General features: G+C 42.8%; 1 protein-coding gene across 16 annotated transcripts in view; it reads right to left on the reverse strand.

The window, feature by feature from the left end:
• LOC108304386 (neurexin-3) overlaps window positions 1-21,346 on the reverse strand; it is an 827,297-nt gene that overhangs the window by 406,835 nt on the left and 399,116 nt on the right. The window lies entirely within an intron of this gene.

Here is a 21,346-nt window from a genome sequence, read left to right on the forward strand (position 1 = left end):
GTTACTCCGGTGGTCCCAACTCTGGAAGACTACAGGTAGCTACTATTTATTTAATTGACCTGAAATATTCACGGGGCACCAACTGTGATTCCTGGAAGTTGCCAGGCCTCCAAAGACTTTTCCTGAGAGGCCAGGTTTGTCCTGGAAAAGGAGTCTTATTAAAGAAAAGAGAGCATGGCCCACAGTGGCCTCTTGAATTCTTCCATCCTGCATTGCTGACATTGCCAATGACACGAAGTCACAGGAAGTAGACTGGAACGGGAACATTGTGGGTGGACTTCTGGCCCAAATATGAATCTTGAATTGTGCTTAGGAAGGACCCCTGAGGTTTATATCCTTAAAGGTAAGCCATCAGTTACTGAGAAAACCATTCCAATCCTCAACAGTAGTCATATTGACTGAAACTCACCACGACCTGGGTAGGTGGTCCTGAGGTCCAGATCCTCACCTACAAGCTTCTTTGCCCTCCCCACTAAGAGATCCCCATTGAAGAACAGAGGTCAGAACTGAAGTGGCATTTGGTGGGTTCGGGGGTAGGGAACAGACGTGACAACTCAGATCCTGCCAGCTGATCTCTACCACCCAGACCCTGCCATGTGAACCAGCCACCTGCACGAGGTCTGCGGCACCCCTCAGCGCCTCGTCCTTCAGACGGCTGGCAGGAGACTCAGGCTTGCTGAGGAGGCACGCCCTCGATGCTGGTACTGCTGCATCCACATTTAGACTGCATTGCATTACCTCACTGCCAGCCAATCGGCACCTCCTGAGGCTCAGCACACACTCTTCCCTTTGCCACGGACATTGTCTCATGTCACTCTCTCTGCCCCTGGAACATGCCGCTTGCTGTGTGCAGAGGGCATGCTCTGGGTGGGATGGCCTGGGGACATGAGGGAAGGAGCAAGCTGATCCTCAGGGCCATAGGGACCCGCAGCCTCTTCCCTCCAGACCCTTCCGTATCATGCACATGAATCCAGCATCACCGGAATGCAATATTCTGCATGCCTAGGCCTTTCTCCATTGGAGTAGGGGGCAGCAAGAGGGTTGAGAGTGGTGGTGAGAGATTTCAGCACCCTTTCAAGAAGCTGAGCCCTAAATCACGCTCAGAGCTCCAGGTGCATCTGCTGGTAAGATCAGTGGTCTGTTAAGCCTCTTTAAACCAGGTCCCCTGTGCTGGGTTAGGATGACAGTTTCCCCAACCCCTGCCTCAACCTCTGGCTCTCTCCCACCCAAGACTAAATTATAGCTACTGGCATCTCCACTGACCAAACAGAAGAGAAAAGACAATTTTAAGGAACCCAGAGAATGTATTTTGGCCAAGCCACATCCACGTCATTAAAGCCTCAGGACTCGGGTCTCAGGAAAGGCAACAGCAAGGTCTCACGAGGGCCAGATAACTGCGTGGTCACAAGGCTGCTCAGCCCATGCTTGAGAGCGCTGACTCCCAGTAGGGACAGAGAGTGGGGAGAGCAGAGCCGTCCTGCCCCTGTGCCTCAGGTGGCTCCCTGGCCTCTCAGAACGCCTGCACACTTATTCTAGAGGGACATGTTCAGAGAAGGCATTTTATCTTCACGCAGTCTCACTTCAAAGAGTTTTTCCTCCAGGTAGAGCTAGAGATGTTAATATGTCTTTAAATAGAGAAGAGGGAGTGGGTAGGGGACAGGGCGGGAAACCATTATAAATCTTCACAGGGTGTTCAATATTTTACACAAACACAGCTATCCAGCAGCAATAATGGCTCCACAGATGTGCCGCGTGTGTGCATTGCTAATAGCTTTCCATGCACCGAGGAGGAAAGTGTGGTCAGGGAACACAGCAGAGAAATACTAATGAGCAGCAAAATCAGATGATTCAAGGCTCCCTCCATTCAGTGCCTGTGCGCACAAATGAGGAGCAGGGTCGCTCTGGCAATGACGAGGACGTCAGACCTCAGCCTCCCAGATCTTTCCACTTTGCGTGCCAACAGAACATCTCCTGCAGATGGGAGGAGACTGGTCCTACTACAGATGAACGGTTGAGACTTCCTCAGCCCCTCCCTGGACAGGGGGATTCTGTGTTCAGATATTGTTTAGTTATCCAGTCCCCAGTTGTCACACACAATACCCAGCAGGAGGTATCATAAACCCATCCATCAGAAAACCAGTTACATTAGAGCAGAACAATGGGCCCCTTACACACAGAGCAGAATGCACAACGGCTAAGCCAATCTGCTAAATTCAAGTGCTAATGAAATTTTATGGAGACAAAGAGGTGGTGGCCTGTAGTGTCAAAAGGAAATTGATCCTGTTGTCATGCTTAGACAATTATATCCTCTCACCCTTCGTCCCTTAGTTGATACATCCGGGCAGAAAGACATGCTTTTCCTTACTACAGCCACAGTGCCAGTTGGAAAGGGTGTTTCTGATGGGGAAACAGGCAGGCATGCAATATGCTACATGCCTGGGCCCCTCTCTGTGGGACCCTTGGGGAGCAAAAGCCACCCTGCATCAGAGAACACATGATACTATCTTCTTGAATCACACTCCACACCCAGAATAACTACCTAAGGACCTCTTCTTTTGCATCAGGCCAAAGTCTCAGGAGAGACTTTGCACAAGAATTGTACAAGATGAACTGGGTCCTTAAAATGGGTTAAAAAGAAATCACTTGCCACCAGGTTCTTAAAAAGTAACAAGAATAAAAAAGATGGTGCAGTTAGTAGAAAAGCTTCAGCCCCACTTTGCAAAGCTGATTTATTTTCAGCCTTTTTCATTTCATTTATTACCTAAAGAATAATGCATACATTTTCAAGACCTGTTTAAAAAAAGAAACCTATTACATAACTGTAATAGGTCTGGCAACTATTGTTGCAGTGAAGAAACTGGACATCTCATCTCAGAGAAACAAATTCAGAAGTCTGAGGCCTACGCATTTTTTAGGGTGGTCCAATGAGCCTGCTTCCTAGGCAGGAAGGACAGGAAAATGCTAGGGGTCAAAAGTGTGAATCTAGACATTCCATAGGGGAAGAGGGGGAAGCTATTTCTGAACCATTAGAGGAATGGAGATGGCGTAAGTGTCACGGAATTGCTGTCTCTTCTACCCTTTTCTTTCAAATGACATAATAATAGAGTCTGGTATCCACTCTTACAGGTGCTGGGTAGAAGGTGGTCAAACAACCCATGCACAGTGGCTCATTCAAGCACATTCCCATGATGCATGGCCACTGCGCACATCTCTAGGGCCAACGGTCTACTCTAAGGAAGAACAAGGAGAGGTCTAAATTCCCTGTGGCATTGCAACAGAAACACTGCATCATAGGACCAGAGAGAGTCTTTCTAGTTCATTTCCCTTTTTTACTAGTATTGCGGTAATTGTGAGTCTTAGAGTGGCAGTGACTTGCCCGGGGCCAGACACACTGGGCTGAGCTAGGGTAGAGCTCAGGTCCACACCTCTTCCTCCAGTGCCCACTACAGCACGCTACTCAAAACGTGGGCCACAGCCCAGCAGCATGGACAGCACCTGTTAGCTGGTTAGAAACACAGTCCTGGGTCCCACTCCAGGCCTATGAAATCAGAATACATAGTTCAACAGGACCCGGGGCAGGGGGTGACGGTAAACACACTAAAGTGTGAGGAGCCTCGCCCTACCCAACCAACACTGTCCCTGAGCCACACAGACAGGGGTGACTTGTCAGCAGGAAATCTCTGCTCACCATGGCAACTGACTACTCTACTCCCACAGGCCTTCCTGCTCAGAAACGGCCACTGGAATGCTTTTGTGGGGACAAAGCTCAGCACCTTTGAAAACAAACTTCTTCCTACTGATAAGTAGGTCTCCAGAGTACCAGTATCACCAAGGCATGGGATAATTAAAGCCAGGAGTCTGTACACATCACTGTGCCCTCACCTCTTTTTTGCAGACATAGTAGTTACTTCCCCAGTGACAGTTGCTGTCCACCATTTGTTCCATCTCCTGTTGTTAATTGGAGTTTATCTTTTTTTTTTTTTTTTTAGACAGAGTGTTACTCTGTTGCCCTGGCTGGAGGGCAGTGGCATGATCTTGGCTCACTGTAACCCAACTGCCTCCCAGGTTCAAGCAATTCTCATGCCTCAACCTCCTGAGTAGCTAGATTACAGGAACATGCCACCACACCTGGCTAATTTTTATATTTTTTAGTAGAGATGGGGTGTCGCCATGTTGGCCAGGCTGGTCTCGAACTTCTGACCTCAAGTGATCTGCCTGCTTTGGCCTCCCAAAGTGCTGGGATTACAGGCATGAGCCAGTGCACCTGGTCTGGAATTTATCATTCCTAAAGGAAATGGGCCTATTCTCCATTTTCAGATACATGCAAGCTTTCCTTTCTGTTCTTAAATGCATAGGGTTTTCATTCCCAAAGAAAAAACGATCAAACTTCCCTTTAGGAATGGTCTAGCTTTTGACCCCAAGCCTCCAGTGCTCAGGAAAAAAAAAAAATGTATGTCCAAGATGCTTTTTGAAAGTATTCCTTGGAAGATCCAGTCATTACAGAAGACATTGATCTGCTCACAATTCTCTCAACTCGTTTGTTGGGACCTTGGAGTGAGAAAGGATTGAGTCTCATCCCTGCATTGTACAGCTGAGGGGAATGGGATCACGGTCTCTTTGTGGACTGGGACCAGAAGAAACGTCATTACTTCTACAGGCCCCACCTTTAGAAGCAGACTATGATGGAACTGTCCAACCTGCATGAACCCTTCCAGAGACATGACCTGTTTCCACACCACAAAGAGCACCACAAAACAACAAAGAAACCTCATACCCCCGGCAGAGGATCCTTCACAGCCTGAGTCTGAGCTACTTGCCTGACTTCACAAATCTTCGGTTTTGATCCCTCTTCCTTCCTTGGATGAGACGCTTGGCAGCAGTAGCCAGGCATTTTTTTTTTTTTTTTTTTTTTTTTTTTTTTTTTTTTTTTTTTTTTTTTTTTTTTTTTTNTTTTTTTTGAGGGAGTTTCACTCTTCTCGCCCAGGCTGGAGTGCAATGGCGTGATCTCGGCAATGGCGCGATCTCGGCTCAGGGCAACCTTCTCGTCCCAGGTTCAAGCGATTCTCCTTTAGGGCCAATCAATTCTTCCCTCTGGCTCTCCTGCCCTTGGCCTCCCTCCCACAGAATCCAGCCCAGCCCCTGAGACACCGTTCCTCAGTCTAGATGGAAAAGACACACGTGTTGCCCCAGGCATGTCCTGGCCCAAGAGCAGAACCAGGGTTTGTAAGAACTTGCCCCTCCCCCAAGATGCGGACAGTCCAGCTGAGGAAACAAGATAAAACACACTCAGAGTAAATTTAACTAATGAGGCAGCAGATGAAAAGACTTAAGAGAATCTCAGGCAGTAAGTACGAGAGGGGGCCAGAGGCAGGAGGGGTCATGAAGACTAAAGGCTTTGGTGATTTCATCGGTAAGGTCAGACTTAAACTGGGTTTTAAAGATGGATAGGATTGGCATAGGCAGCAAGGAGATGAAATAAACTGGGTTGGCCCTTCCAGAAGCTTCATGTGGAAAGCTGGAAGTGCACAGAAGTCTTCTTATGAGTCCTTCGGGAATAGTAGCTGTTATCATCGTCTCCCGTGGAGAGAAGCCCGCCCCTCCCCGCCCACCCCACTACCAGATAGACTCAGCCAAAGGCAGCGGCCTGCTTAGGAATGCATATGTACTGGATCTCAGTGGTGGTGGGCTTTTGCGGGGCTTCTTAAGGGCTCCTGTACCTGCTCACTGCTGAAGTCTAGAAAGGCCTTAACCAGTGGAATGCGTGTTCCTGCCTAACTGAGACTCCTGGCTAGCAGCCTAGCTCTGGAGACCCTAGTCCTTTCCAGGAACCTGCAGGCGCCAAGCGAGATGTTGTCTAAACACTTGGCATTCCCTGCATCTCAGAATGCAACAGATTCCCAAGCAGCAAGTACAGCCAAAACACCACATTACACACACTATTGTGTCTTCCACAGCCATAATAAGCGTTGTTTGTGAAGCTGTCATTGAGTGTTTTTGTCTTTCCCTCCAACATTTTCTATGGTGAATATCAGCCTTCTCTTTGTGGCTTTATTTTATATCTGCGTTGATTTGATACACTCTAAAGCATGACAGAAAACACAGCACAGTCCCAGACTCTCTGAGCCAAGGCAGCTGGATATGGGGGGACAGGGGACTGAGAAAGCAATCTCGAGGTCTACATGGAGCCAAATGCCCTGGATAGACCTTAAGAATGATGCTTCACATATGTAGATTGTGTTGAGTTTTCACTTGTCCTATTTATTTGGATTCTTGCTCTACTGCTTCAAGGAAGGAGAAGCGGGCATTATCATCCCGATTTATCGCGTTGCAGCTCATGGCCCAGAGAGGCCAAGAGATTTGCCTAGTTCTGCATAGTCACTTAGTGGCAGAGCCAAGCCTAGAACCTAGGGTTGTTCATGTCTCAGCCCTGTACACTCTCCCCTAGACGTCATCAGGAGCCCAGGGATGTGGAACAAAAGTTAAAAAAAAAAACGGAGTGAAAGAGGGAATACCTCCCATTTAGTTATGACCTTTTATTCCACGGAACAGTAATTTACTTGTGAGTGGATGATAGTTACAAATTGTATCATCTAGGAAAATGTAAATGTCAACAATATATGCAAAGAATAGAAAGGTATAACATGATGAAGGCAGAACATTCAGGAGAATGACTGAGTGGTGAGTATGGTACAAAAACTTTTCACTTATTCAAAATATCAGCTATTCAGTTACTCAAGACAACTAGGACATGTTCAGAAGTAAATAGTAAGGCACCCAAGAATCCAGACTTTATGCTGCAAAACTCAGATATGGAAGCTAATGCTGTTAAAAAAAATTCCTCTCATTTACCTCCTCTCAATAAATTCTTCTCATTTATTTACTGTTATGTTTACTGACTTATTCTTGCTTTGTGTACATTATTCATCATCTTGGTTATTTCAGTCCTTGTGCAAAATCAAGTTAAAAGTAAAAAAATCAGAAAGTCATGGGGCTAATACTAGATATACCTATAAAAATAACAGCTGATATCCAGACAATGAAGAAGAATGTAGAAAACGAAAGAATCTGTTTTTTTAAGAAACAAAACAACTGGTGAACAACACAAAATACAGAAATCTGACAAAGCCCTGACATCCAATATGACAATAATTATATTCACAATGATGTCCCAAGTCTTTAAGAAAAGGTTTAAAATGGTTGATATCCTACAAGATTTTTTTAAAAATGGGAGAGTATTAATTCATTTTGGAAAGATGATTGGCAGATTAGCTCAGATTAAAAATAGTTTGAGCTGTGTAACGGGATAAAATCTGAAAATTTCTTTTAGCAGGAACTTCTAATTGTCCAAAAATGGGAATCTTTTAGAAGAGTCTTCAGAGGAATGGAACTGTAGCATAATCAGAATCACCTGGAAGACTCATTAAAATCATCTCATTTAATCTTTACAACACTCCTATGCTATTAATGTCCCCATATTCCAGAGGGCAAAACTAGATTTCAGAGGGGTTAACTAATCTGCCAAAGGTCACACATTAAAAACAGATGATTCCATGAATGGGGGGTGCACTGAGGATTTGCATCTCTAACAAGTTTCTAGATGATGCTGATCCTACTTGTCCACAGAAGGCACTTGGAAAGCCACTGTTCTAGAGGCAAACCAGGGAAAGTAGCAATAACAGCAAGAGAAGGACCAATAAGAAATGTGAGAACATGTGAGTGGGAAAGGCCAAATTCTCTTTTATGACATTCCTGAAAGAACAAACACTCCCATGGGCCCCATGACTCTTAACTAGGAGCAAAGCTGCTAGGTTGAATGCAGAACCTGGTATATGGATGCAAAGCATTTCTTTCCCTATTCAAGCTTTGGACACAGAATCTTTAGAGGAACTCGAGTAAATCTAACTCCCCTCTTCAAGCTTCTCATTCAAGACCCTTCCTGGGAGAAAATGTCCCAGGCCTCAGTAGGATACCAAGCTCCTTCTCCAGCATCACGGACATGTTGCATAATTCCTCAGGCGAGCACTGCCAGCCAATGTTGTCACAGGCACAGCCCCGCAGGAGCCTATAAAATCCTGATACACAAAATGTGTTGACATTAGTAATCTCATAAAGATGGATTTGCTGTTTGCTCAAAAGCTTTCCATAAAGACTGTTTGTCAAAGATAGGAAGGTAAAAGCAGATGCTGAAGGGCTCTCCTTCAAGGTCCTCTTGGGAGACAGGGTGTACAGGGTCAGGGTCAGGGGACATGGCTCACCTTCCTCCTTCTTCCTCAGGTCCCCGAGGAGCACAGATCATGGGCTTACCTGATCAGGGGGTGGGGCTAATCCTCAAACATCCTGATTTGCCTCTAGTACAGAGCCTCAGCTGAGGACTACAGGCTAAGCAAACAGAAGTAGATGCTCTAAGAGCATTTACTGAACACTTACTGGACACCAGGGACAGCTGTAAGTGTTTCACATGCATCATCTACTTTAATTTTCATGCTAATCCTGTGCTACTACTGTCCATATGGGTGAAGTAACTTGCCCAGTCTCACATATTCTAATTCTGTGGATTGAAACCTTGGCACCATCTTGCCTCCAATGCAGAAATCTTGGGACTCATCTTTCCTCTCTGGCTATTCCTTCTCAGCCTCCTTTGCTGGATGCCTCTCATCTCCCTGATCTCTAAATCAAGGGTCAAAAAAAGGCCTGTCTGTAAACAGCCAGATGGTGGATTTTGTTGGCTTGGCCAGCCATGAGTCTTTGTCGCAACTACTCAGCTCTGCTGTTGTAGCTCGACAACAGCCACAGACGATAGATAAAAAAATGCAGATGAATCGTTCCCATTACACTTTATTTACAAAAAGAGATGAAAATCTGGCCACTGTCTGACAACTCCTGCTCTAAGTAATAGTTCCCCCCACCATCTGGGAAGGAAATTAATGCTTTGGCCTCTTACTAGCTATACTCAATTTCTCTATGCTTCCATCCAGTCTAGAGCCTCTAAATAGCATGTGTATGCTAGTGATCCTCAAACCCATAACTTTAGCCTAGATTTTTGTCTAAACGCAAACCTTACTCATACAACTACCTATTTCATGTCTCTACTACAGTATCTCCTAGACACTGAAATGCACATCCAAAGCTGAACCCCTAATTTCCAACCCTTCCCCCAAAACTGCATCTCTCTCAGCCTTACCTATCTCAGCAAACAACAGCTGATCATTCCAGGTGCTCAGGCTTTGACCACATGCTTGGTATCACCCTGGCCCCTCCCTTTCTCTCCTACTGCAAATCCAATTATCAACAACGCTATTAAGCATAGCTTCAAACTATGCCCAGGATCAGACCTCCTCTGCCACTAACTTCATGGCCAAGCCACCTGGATTATGACAATAGTCTCCTAAGTAGTCTCCCTCCAACCTTCCTTGTCCCTAAATTTCTATCCTTCACACTCAGCAGGAGTGATCAGCCTTTAACATTACGAATCACAGCATATTCACTCTGCTTCAATTTGTCCATGTCTCCATCTCACTCTCAGACCTTCTGTTTTCTGGCCCCTCAGAAGCTCAGATCTCATCTCTGCTCTCAGGCTTCCTCCCTCTGTCCCAGACACACAGGCCCCTTCCTGTACCTCCAACTCACCAAGCACATCCCCACTCCAGGGTCTTTGCATTGGCTGCCTGTGACCATCTCCCCTGATAGCCTTTTGGCTCCGGCTCTAATGTCCTCAGGTATGAGCCTGAATACTGCTTCAACACTGAGGCCTTTCCTGAATGTCTGCATACATTAATTACGCCCCTCCTTATCCTTCTTTTTCTCCATAGCATTTATTACCACTTGATAATGTATTTATTTACATATTTCCTTTTTGTCTGTCTTCCTCAAATAAGAATCACCCCCATGAGAACTAGGGCTCCGTTATGTTTAGTTCACTGCTGGAATCCCTGAAGTGAAAGCTGTGCCTGTTATGGATTAGACACTGAACATTCTTTAAAGAAATAAACATAAACCACCAGGCGCAGTGGCTGACGCCTGTAATCTCAGCACTTTGGGAGGCCAAGGAGGGCAGATCACGAGGTCAAGAGATCGAGACCATCCTGGCCAACATGGTGAAACCCCGTCTCTATTAAAAACACAAAAAATTAGTCAGGTACGGTGGTGCATGCTTGTAGTCCCAGCCACTTGAGAGGCTGAGGCAGGAGAATTGCTTGAAACTGGAAAACGGAAGTTGCAGTGAGCTGGGATCATGCCACTGCACTCCAGCCTGGTGATAGAGCAAGACTCTGTCTCAAATAAATACATACATACATACACACATACATACACCAAAAATAAATACATAATACCATTGTCTCACGTAACTCTGCAACCATTCTTGCAAATTGGCTAATGAAGAAGCAAAGGTACAGAGGTAGAGTGACTTGCTGAAAGTTACACAAATGATGGATGATTTGATGCTAGAACACCGTCTTTCTGATTAGAGGTTCTGTCAGCTTCTCACACAAGAGGTAAAATTCATCAATTTCCTCCGATAACTGCTTCTAAGGAGAAGGAGGTTATGTTACAAAGTTATTTTTGTATTTCAACAGATGACTCCCAAAGCAGTGCTTATCTATTTACCTCACCAGTGTCTGTTTACATCACAAACAATGAGAGACCATGCCATTTGATACTGGGGGAGACACGACGGAGATGGACGAGAGCTGGCTGAGAAAGAAGTGGAGATGATGTGTGTTTGATGACCAAATCCTTCCTCTAGAACAATGATGTTCAGTCTTTGAGACAATGGCCTTTTCAGAACAGCCAACTACTTGGAGGATCATCACAGGAGACGAGTCGCATTTTAGATCCACTGATGGAGAAAAGACTGATGACCAAAAGCTGACGTAAACTCAGCATGGCTCTTATACGAATTTGTTTGTTCAATCTCAACAGTCTCTACAAATATCTGGAAAACAATCACAGGCACACATAACGACAGCCAGCCCACATACAGGAGATGTCATCCACTTATCTGAGAGGTGAGGTAGTTTAGTGATTAGGAGGTGGCTCTTTTTAACCACGACCCCACCTCCTAATAGAAGAGAGACCCTAGACCATCTTCTTTGCCCTTTGTGTTTCAGTTTCCTCAACCATAAAGGGGATCAACATGCTATCAGTGTTACTGGGTTACTGAATTGGATAAGTAAATGCATGAAAGTTCTTAGAACAGCGCCTGGAACACAATAAACACTCAATAAATAGTAACTGTGGTATTTGTGGCAGATAGTATGTTGGATTTCGAAGGGTCTACAGTTCACCAGCAGTAGTATTCCAGGCTCACAGAGGCCAAAACCCACAGCACAGGAAATACTGTCCTAGAGAGTGATTTTTCAACAAGCAGGGCAAGCAGGGGATGGAATCATGTGCTGCTTTGAACACCCTGGGAGATCCTGTTACCCACCGTGCTCATCATAGTCAAGGAAAGTTTCCAAGGCACTCTGCTAATTTAATGCAGATGTACCCAGAATCAACTCTATTTCATTTCTAATTTCTGCAGACAGTGACTTCCACCACTATGCTCGTTAGGACCCAATTATACCACAGCAAAACACTGGTAGTAGTTCCCTGGGGTTTCTTATAAAGAGATTTTATATCTACTTCTAACCAATAAAAGCTGTATTAGCACATTTAATAAGTTGAGAGCTTAAGATTCTACTTTAGTGGGGACTGGCAATACTTTTTGGATTTTTTTCATGTATTGAGGTTTTTTTCATTATAAACAAATTTTTTCATTATAAATATAGAATCCTTAAAGTTACAAAAATATTTTTAAATAGAAAATAATCATCCATAGTTTTTCCTTCCTCTCCCCTCTAACTTTTAAAATTTTTATTTAAAAATTTTTTAATTTTTTATTTATTTTAAAAGTTGGAGGAGAGGGTAGGGAAAAACTATGGATGTTTTTTTTAAAATTTCTTTTAAAAGGAATAAGTCCACGAAATAAGTGGACAAATAAGTCCATAACATTTTCTTATTGTACCGAATATTTAGAAAGAATAAGTCTTACTTCCATATTTAGGTTTGTCATTTTTCCAAGAGCACCATCACTGTGGACTTCTGTGAGAACTGATGTCCTAAGCTTTGCAGAGTCTTTTTGATGGTCCTGGGTGGGCCCCTGAGGTGTCGGGAAGGGAAAGTACATTGCCTGTGTGAATGTTAGTATCCCAGAGGCTCTAATGAGAACCACAGGGCACCTGGCAGGAGGGTCAGCAGCTGGAATCTCAGCAGCATTCCAACCAGTCCCATTTATAAAGGCAAAACAGGATGACACACACATGTATGTGTACTCCTGGGAATTTTCTAGTAAGAAGTATCATATGAAAGATATGACGGTTCTTAGCTCTGCAGAAAAGGACACAGTGTCCTGGATAACAAAGGCCTTCTTTGCTTTGTATTTATTTCAATGCACTTACTTCCTACATCATGTATTGTATCATATGGATGGGTTATTGTCTTAGTCCATTTTGTGATTTTGCAACAGATTACCATAGGCTGGATAATTTACAATGAAAACAAATCAATTTCTCATAGTTCCAGATGCTGGGAAGTTCAATATCAAGGTGCTGGCATCTGACAAGGGCCTTCATGCTATGTCATCTCATGGCAGAGGCAGAAGGGCAAGTGACGGTTAGAATGAGACATAGACGGGCCAAGTTTGTTTTTATAACAACTCACTCTTGAAATAATGACATTAATTTATTTACAACAATGGAGCTCTCATGGCCTCACCACCTCTTAAGGATCCCATCTCTTAATACCGTCACAACAGGCAATTACATTTTACATGAGTTTTGAAGGGGACATTCAAACCACAGTAGTTATTCTCTTAATGATAACAATTTAGAAAGAGATGCCGCTGCTGCCCCTTTAGTAAAAGATAAAGAATCAACATGGCTGCTTCTCTCTCAGGGTAGCAACCTAAGCAGTAATGGAGGAAAAGAGCAGAGGTTGGAGAGGAGAGCACACCATAAAATTGCAGACATGCTTTTTAAGATGCAATGCAAGCTGACTGACAGCTGCTTAATACCTCCTAGGCTTCCTAGACTCCAGATCTCCAAAATCACAAAGTAGCTCTCTCTAGTTCTGCAGCTGCAGGAAACCATGAGCTCACCCACAAGCACTCTGAACTGTCTCCCACTGATAAGGACACGCTGGCTTTCTATATTCCAGCCTTACAGATAATGGACAGAACAACATGAAGCAGGATGGTGTGAAAATTAATAAGTACCTTATGGAGGATAGATATGCCATCAAAGAAAGGCACAAACAGATATTAATAAAGAGAAGCTAATGCTGAGAACATTTAAGCCCTATCGGGGTTGGGCTTTGGATAAGCTGAACTAGGGTGTGAACAAAATACAAATTGCAACAGGTATGGGCACCTTTGGTGTTGATTCTTTCTTTCTCTTCAGTTCCTCCTGCTCTACGGTAACCAGTAAACTATCATATGGGGTACAGGGGCTAGCCAATTATATATTCTCAGTGTTTATATATACACATAAAATCGCTGCAACCTTGGAGAGCACAGGAAGGAATGTCCATAAATGTGTCCCTGTCTTCAGAGAAGAAAATGTACTCTCAAGCAGAAAAAATAATGAAAAGATATACAAGATGAAGAAGTATTTTTATAAGCCTGTAGAGAAGAAATGCTATGGTCTGCTTGTCCCCTAAAATCTATGTGTTGAACCTTAACCACCAATGTGATAAGTACTAAGAGGTGGGGCCTTGGGGAGGTAATTAAACCACGAGGGTGGAACCCTCATGAGTAGCATTTGCAACCTTTATAAAAGGTCAGCTATATGAGGACACAGTGTGCCTCCGCTTAGGAGGAAATAGCAACAAGCTGCCCTCCTGGAAGCAGAGAGCAGCCCTCACCAGACACAAAATGTGCCAGCACCTTAATCTTGGACTTCCCAGCCTCCAGAACTGTGAACAGTAAGTTCCCATTACGTATAAATTATTCAGGCTGTGGTATTTTGTTCCAGCAGCACAAATGGACTGAGATAAGACGTTTAGAGCAAGACAAGTTAGCTACAACAAGTTAGTGTTAGATCGAATGGCTTATGCTAATTATTAACCTTGTGATCTTGGTCAAGTAGCTCTCTAAGCGTTTTTTTAACTTTAAAAATGGAGTGAGTTATACCGTAATTCACAGAATTGAATGAAAAAATATATGTAAGCTACCTTCTTTTAGAGAGTACCTAGCACTTAGTAGATGGCTTACAAAGTGATCCATGACTGTGGTGTTTGTAGAACAGTATGATGTGGCAGGAAGTGTCATGGTAAGCAGTTAAGGATAAACATAACTTTCCCCCTTTTCAAAGACTAAGGATGTAAACATTCCAACATCCAGATAGGGCAACTCCAATCCAAGAGGGATGAAAAAAGGCCTTTGGGCCCCACAGTCCTGGCCCAGCCTCAAAGAAGAGTTACTACTTTTCTTTTGTACAATGATCAAAGCTACCAGAGTATGAATCATGTATACAAGTGAGGGACTCAATGAAGGACTCAGGTAGAAGGACACTATTTGAGATCATTTCCATAAACACCTCTAATAGTCGCCTCTCCAGTGAGTCTGAGGTGGGTGCTAAGGGGAGCTCGTGGGTGAATGAAACCTGACCTACCTTAAATTGAGACTAAACTCCTTTGTGTGCAGAATACTGAACTGAATGCCAATGGTGACAGAGCGAGGGAGGGAAAGGACACACAGGGTAGCTCTTCCACAAAAAGGAGCTCACTCTTGAGTTGGAGATAAACAGAGATTGCTTCTTGGGGGCCAACTAAAGAATATTTCAGATGGGAGAAGTGAGTCCACAATTACAGAAGAGCCTGGTGTCAACTGAGGACAAGTTCTGAGCAGTGGTAACAAAGGGGTAATTTGAGGATAGTCATGAAAACTGATGTGTCGTGAGATTGGCAGCCCCCAAATGCAGGCCACTAAGTGCAGTTAGGGCAAGCAGGCAGGCATGAGTACATTTCAGCAGTAGTCAAAGTGTCTCCACCTCCTAACATTCATCAGTAGTACCAATGGCTCCCTTTCTCCTCCTCTGTGTCAGGAGCAACCCAGAAATTACAGATGAAATATTAAAGACTCATATGAAATGCAGCTGCCAATCCAACACGGATACAGCAGTTAATAAAGATAACAACAACTAGCATTTGAAGACCACTTACCATATGCCAGGTGTGCTTTTCAACATCTTCAGAGGATTAACTCATTTAATCATCCCAAAAAGCCTATGAGATACATACTATTCTATTATTACTGTAGTAATTATTACCATAATTTTCGACAAGTAAAAACAGGTATAGAGAGGTTAGGTGAGGAGCTGGGGTGACTTGAAATAACTTTTTGGCAAACATGCAAGGCCCTGTTCACAATTCCTTCTCAGTAACTAGGATAGGTATTTTCCAGTGAGGATGTCAGGATAAGGTGCAGACGGTGGCGATGAGACTTAATAACATTAAGCTATTGGGTGAACTTTCATGCTCCTACCTCTGCCTTAGGAGCACTCTCTTCCAACCAATGAGACAATGGAGCACAGACTTGCACTTGATTCTATGAAGCCATCACATTGACCCTGAAGGCAGTGATGAGAAGGCCTCACTGCAAGTTTTGGCCTCATATAACCCTGTGCCCCCAGCCTGCCTCCTCGCTCTTTGGCTCTTTTATTTTTTTTAAGCCACTACCACTCCCAAATGTCTTAATCACACCTTGAAACTACCCTGGGGACCTCACTGTGGTCTTAAACGATGGTTAGCAGTTGAGTCTGAATTCAGACAGAGCTTGGAAACAAGGGCTAGTGATTTTCATAGCACCGGTGAAGTGGAGAAGGCTGAGCTTCACCCTAAGGGAGATATTAACTGAATCGGTTTCATCAAAATCTATTTATTCAGTTCTGGTGACATGCTTGTTTAAACTGGCTGTAACTGAACACTTTGCCATCAAGAAGCAGCCAGCAATGATCTTTAAGGCACACACAAGGTATTTTTAAGTGAGTCTACAAAGTGTAGACTACAAAGTGTAGACTCACTTAAAAATACCTTGTGTGTGCCTTAAAGAATGTTTATATTCTATACTAGTTGAAGGTGTCCAGGTGCATATGTACGTGCCGTGAGAGCATGTGTCTGGGTACGTGTAGGATCGTGGGCTAACAGTGACAATCGTGTTGTGCTTGAATCCTGGTATGATCAAGCATGAGTCCCTAGAGTCCATCCAGGCACAGAATACCTAAACCCTCTCTAGCTCAAAGACTCTTTCTGAATTCTATAATAGGTTGACAGTTCTCCCGGCACTTGTAAAACCTCAGCTTCCAGGGCGGGCAGTCTTTTTTTTCTGCAAGCCAAGTGGCACAATGAAAAACAAACACCACGGAAGCACTAGGAAAGATAAGCCTCTGTAGATGCTTATTCTCAGGGGCCGAGATTCCCACGCCTCTGGCTTGGTGAAACAACCTCAGGTCCCCTTTCCTATGTACCCACTGGTTCATGTTCATTTCTGTGTCTATTCCCTCTGTGATCTGCATAGTCTCACAGCCAGCCTAAGCGAGTAAAAAATGCTAATTTAGTCACATTTCCAGCCCCCAAATGACTCAATTTAACATCTGACCTTAGATCAGAACAATATCCTCAAGACGCTAACATCTTTTTGGTGTTCTCCAGGTCCAGGACTCCCCAAACTGGGTTTTCTGTTTCTCAGCATCATGGTGTTACTTGAGCTAATCTCCACTCTCCAGGGGAAAAGTTTTTGTTTCTGTGTTTTTGAATATTCTTGAAAGAGCATTCAGGTGAAAAAGAAATAAAGAACAAGCAGGAAACAAACTAAAGACTCATTTCAAAGCAGACGAATCCGTACTTCCTATAGACAGATGTTGATGTACTGGTTTCCTAACGAGTCCTCAATTACTCAGCATAGCTCTAGTGAAGGTTCGCATCGGTGAAGAACACTCCATCGTAGTGACCCACCCTCAATTACTCATAGCAAGAAATTTAATCAATCTTACCCATTTAGATGTCCCTAAAAAGCTTATCTGATTCTATTCTAACTCTGGAGAGCTTACCTTTTTATGTACTAAATAATTAATATAATTACATAGAATCCATGTGATGCCTATGATAAATTATGTGTCCAGAACTCAGGATGCATCCACTTGGGAGCTTCAATGTGATTTAAAAGATAAAACCTACTATTTACCTGAACCATTTGTCAAATTTTGAAGCCATGGTAATTTATGCATACAGATTTTATGTGTATACATACATACGTATATACATGCATACTACATTATACAGCTGACTTAGATGACTCAATCATTTAAAAAATATTCATTATTTCCCTATGAACCCATAATCAGCAGAGCACTCTTGTAAACCAAAACAAACCACGAATGCTGCTTGGAATACAAAATCAAACAAAAGACAGCTAGGCCTCAGAGATCATATTGTGGTATTGTCATCAGAGAGTATTAAACCAGAAATCAGCAGAACTGGGCACTAGTCACAGTTTTACTATTATTTATCATTACGGTATGAAGTGAGCCATTTAATTTTTCTGACCCTCAGTTTCTGTATGCAACATTAAAGATTTTTAAAAGTTCACCTATGGGAGGCCGAGGTGGGGAGATCACATGAGGTTGGGAGTTTGAGACCAGCCTGACCAACATGGAGAAACCCCATCTCTACTAAAAATACAAATTTAGCCGGGCGTGGTGACACATGCCTGTAATCCTAGCTACTCTGGGGGCTGAGGCAGAAGAATCACTTGAACCTGGGAGGCGGAGGTTGTGGTGAGCCAAGATTGTGCCACTGCACTCCAGCTTGGGCAACAAAAGCAAAACTCTGTCTCAAAAAAAATCATATCACCTATAATTCCCATACACAGATGAATACTACCATATTAACAATGGTCAATGCCTTTCGATCTTTTTTCTATGCAAATTTCTGTCTATATCCATGTCTTCATCTATACAAATACCCATATTAATAGCTATATCTTTGGAATAGCACTAGATAAAAATGAGATTGGGTTCTAAGCTCTTTTCAGACCCTAAAAATTGCAATATTCTGGGAATAATGAGGACAAAGAATTACACTACTGCTGGTGTAGGCAGCGAGGTTAAAAGATGTGTAGTAACTCCTACCAACTTAGAACACTTGGGGATTAGGCCTTCATGGATTACTGAATATTCAGACAGCTAGGAGTTAGTCAGCCAAAGTGTGAGATAAAGCAGGCAGAAGAAATCAGGATGAAGAAGGTAAGCAGACCAGAGTCTTAGGGAGCTCTGGGAGTATTCCGCAAGAAAAGAGTCATCACAAAGAAACACTGTACAGCCTTAAAAGACAGGTAGAGATGCCAATCAAAACAGCCGAGATGGATGGTCATAAATCATTCCCAGAATCAGCAAGAGTAAAGAGAACTGGAAAGCCAGGAAGTCGTATACCATTAGTGGGTTTGGTTTGGCCTCTCTAGAGAGCAATTTGGAAACACCTATCACAAGCCTTGAAAACAAGGCTGTCTTTTGACCTGATGAGGGAAGTCACAAATTTTGCCTCAAGTTTTCACCCTTCCCTAAATGTATGACCTTTGCCACGTAACCCTGCAGTACCTTCCAATTGTGGGTAGGACAGAATGTCCTGCCTCTTGACACTGGGCTTCGTCACATGATTTGCTTTGTGATGTCAATAAATGTGATACAAATAGAGACTTAAAAAGCAGTTGTGAGAATAAGCTTGCCCATGACTCTGCCAATGACATGATAATAGGCTGGGGCCAGCCTGCTGGAGAATGAGAAACAGTGTAGAGGAATCACATCCCCTGAGTCATCCCAGCACCAGCTACCCTAGATCAGCCAACAGTCAGCCAATCAATCCTCAAGCATGAAACCAGGCCCACCTAAGATCAGCAGAGCCATCCAGCAGATCCCAGCCATGTGAGCAATAACATTTTAATGTTTTGTTTTGTAGCAATATTGTTCCAGTAGATAATTAATACTCCTATTCAGTCCATATCTAATAATTTGTCCAAAATAAATCATCATAGATAGATACAACAAGTAACACAACATTGTTTACAATATCAGAAATATAGAAACAACTTACATGACTGGAAGAAAATTAGTTAATTATATTATGCTATATGTGTATAACAAAACACCACCCAACCATTAAATATTATAGAAAAGCATTTACTAGGATAAAAGTATATATTTAATATGTATGAAATTGATCACTGAATTATATATAGAATAATCTGACATTTGTTAATGTGAATATGCATAATTATGGAAAAAAGACTGAAACACAAACACCAAAATAGTAACAGTAGTTTTCTCTGGGTAGTGAGCTTATGGGAGATTTTTATATTCTTGATTTTGCTTATGTATCATTTTTACAATATATTTTTGCTGAAATGAAGGAAAAATTAAAATATATTTTAAGTACTGCTGAAAATTAAGAAAAAAGCCCTCAGCAGACAAAGCTGCTAGTATTATTCATGAAAGGTGAAGGAAGAGCTGAGATAGATAAATCAGGACTGATACTGATCAGAAGCAAACGCCACAGAGATGGCTGAGCAGAGGAAGAGACAAATGGCAGGAGAAAGGTCTGATCAGGGCGAGAGCTGCTCTTTCACTTGCCTCTCTCTATTTCCTCCTTTAAAACTCAGAATCAGGAGAAAAAGGACAGCTGCATTATTAATGCATTAATTATGATAATATTCTGTGCACGACTAATACATGTCAAACCATCCTTATGCCAAATTGAAAACTGACATTTTTACTTCATGAATATTGCTCCATCAGTGACATTTATTGTACGTTTCCAATCTTGTAACAGTGAATGTCAGGTCAACTATCAAGCGTTTGCTTTCCTTCCACTTTATTTCCTATTTTAAAGCAGTACGCTGTCACTGTTAATTGGGGTGCAAAGTCAAATTGCACTCGGAGAATTTGAGGCCTCTCGCTTCCTGAACATCTTGGTTTGGTCCCTGGAAAACTATGCCACACCTGAGCTTTCTATCTATCCATATCTTCTTCTTTACCCTACTTAAACTTGAAATTACCACCATCACCCCAGCCTGTCCTATCACTATTTTTTGTTTTATTTTTCCTTTAGAGTACTATTATCTAGAATACTGTATATTTATTTATTTTGTAGATTACCTATGACTCTCCATTAGAATACAAACTCTAAGTAAACTTTGTTTTATCTACTGCTGTTCTCCTAGCACCTAAAATAATTCTAGGACACAGTAGGCATTTGTTAAAATATTTATTGAATGAATGAACCACTTTCATGAATGGGCTTCTGGGAATCCCCAGAGATCAAGTGTTCTAGTGAAAAATTTTATCCCATTTAAACCATACAATGATTTCCTGAATCTCAATTTATTAATGACCTACAAATTGACTTTTTAAAAAGCTGCATCATTCAGGTAGTTATTTTTGATCTCCCATTTTTCTCCTGAAAACCCTCAACTACATTCACTTTCCCCTCCATGCATCTATTATATTACCATCCTATGATCACTTCTTCGCCATTGTATTAGTCCATTCTCATGTTGCCATGAAGAAATACCTGAGACTGAGTAATTTATGAATGTATAAAGAGAAGAGGTTCAATTGACTCACAGTTCTACATGGCTGAGGAGGCCTCAGGAAATTTACAATCATAGTGAAAGACACCTCTTCACAGTATGGCAGGACAGAGAATGAGTGCCAAGCGAAGGGGGAATCCCCTTATAAAACCATCAGATCCCATGAGCACTCACTCACTATCATGAAAACAGCATGGCAGAAACCACCACCATCGATTCAATTATCTCCACCTGGTCCTTCCCTTGACATGTGGGAGTTATTACAATTCAAGGTGAGATTTGGGTGGGGCCCCAGAGCCAAACCATATCATTCTGTTCCTGGGACGTCCCAAATCTCACCTTGAATTATAATAATTCTTATGCAGTTTGCCATTATTTTATGCTTAATCCTCATATTTCAAAACACAATCATGCCCTTTTCATTGTCCCTCAAAGTCTTAAGTCATTCCAGCATTAACTCAAAAGTCCAAGTCCAAAGTCTCATCTGACATAAGGTAAATCCCTTCTACCTATGACCCTGTAAAATCAAAAGCAAGTTAGTTACTTCCTAGATACAATGGGGGTACAGGCATTGGGTGGAATACACCTATTCCAAATGGGAGAAACTGGCCAAAGTGAAGGGGCTACGGGCCCCATGCGAGTCCAAAATCCAGTGTGGCAGTCAAATCTTAAAGCTCCAAAATGATCTCATTTGACTCCGTGTCTCACATCCAGGGCATGCTGATG

This window comes from Cebus imitator, unplaced genomic scaffold, assembly GCF_001604975.1.
Source record: "Cebus imitator isolate Cc_AM_T3 unplaced genomic scaffold, Cebus_imitator-1.0 Scaffold54, whole genome shotgun sequence".
NCBI classification, from domain to species: Eukaryota; Metazoa; Chordata; class Mammalia; order Primates; family Cebidae; genus Cebus; species Cebus imitator.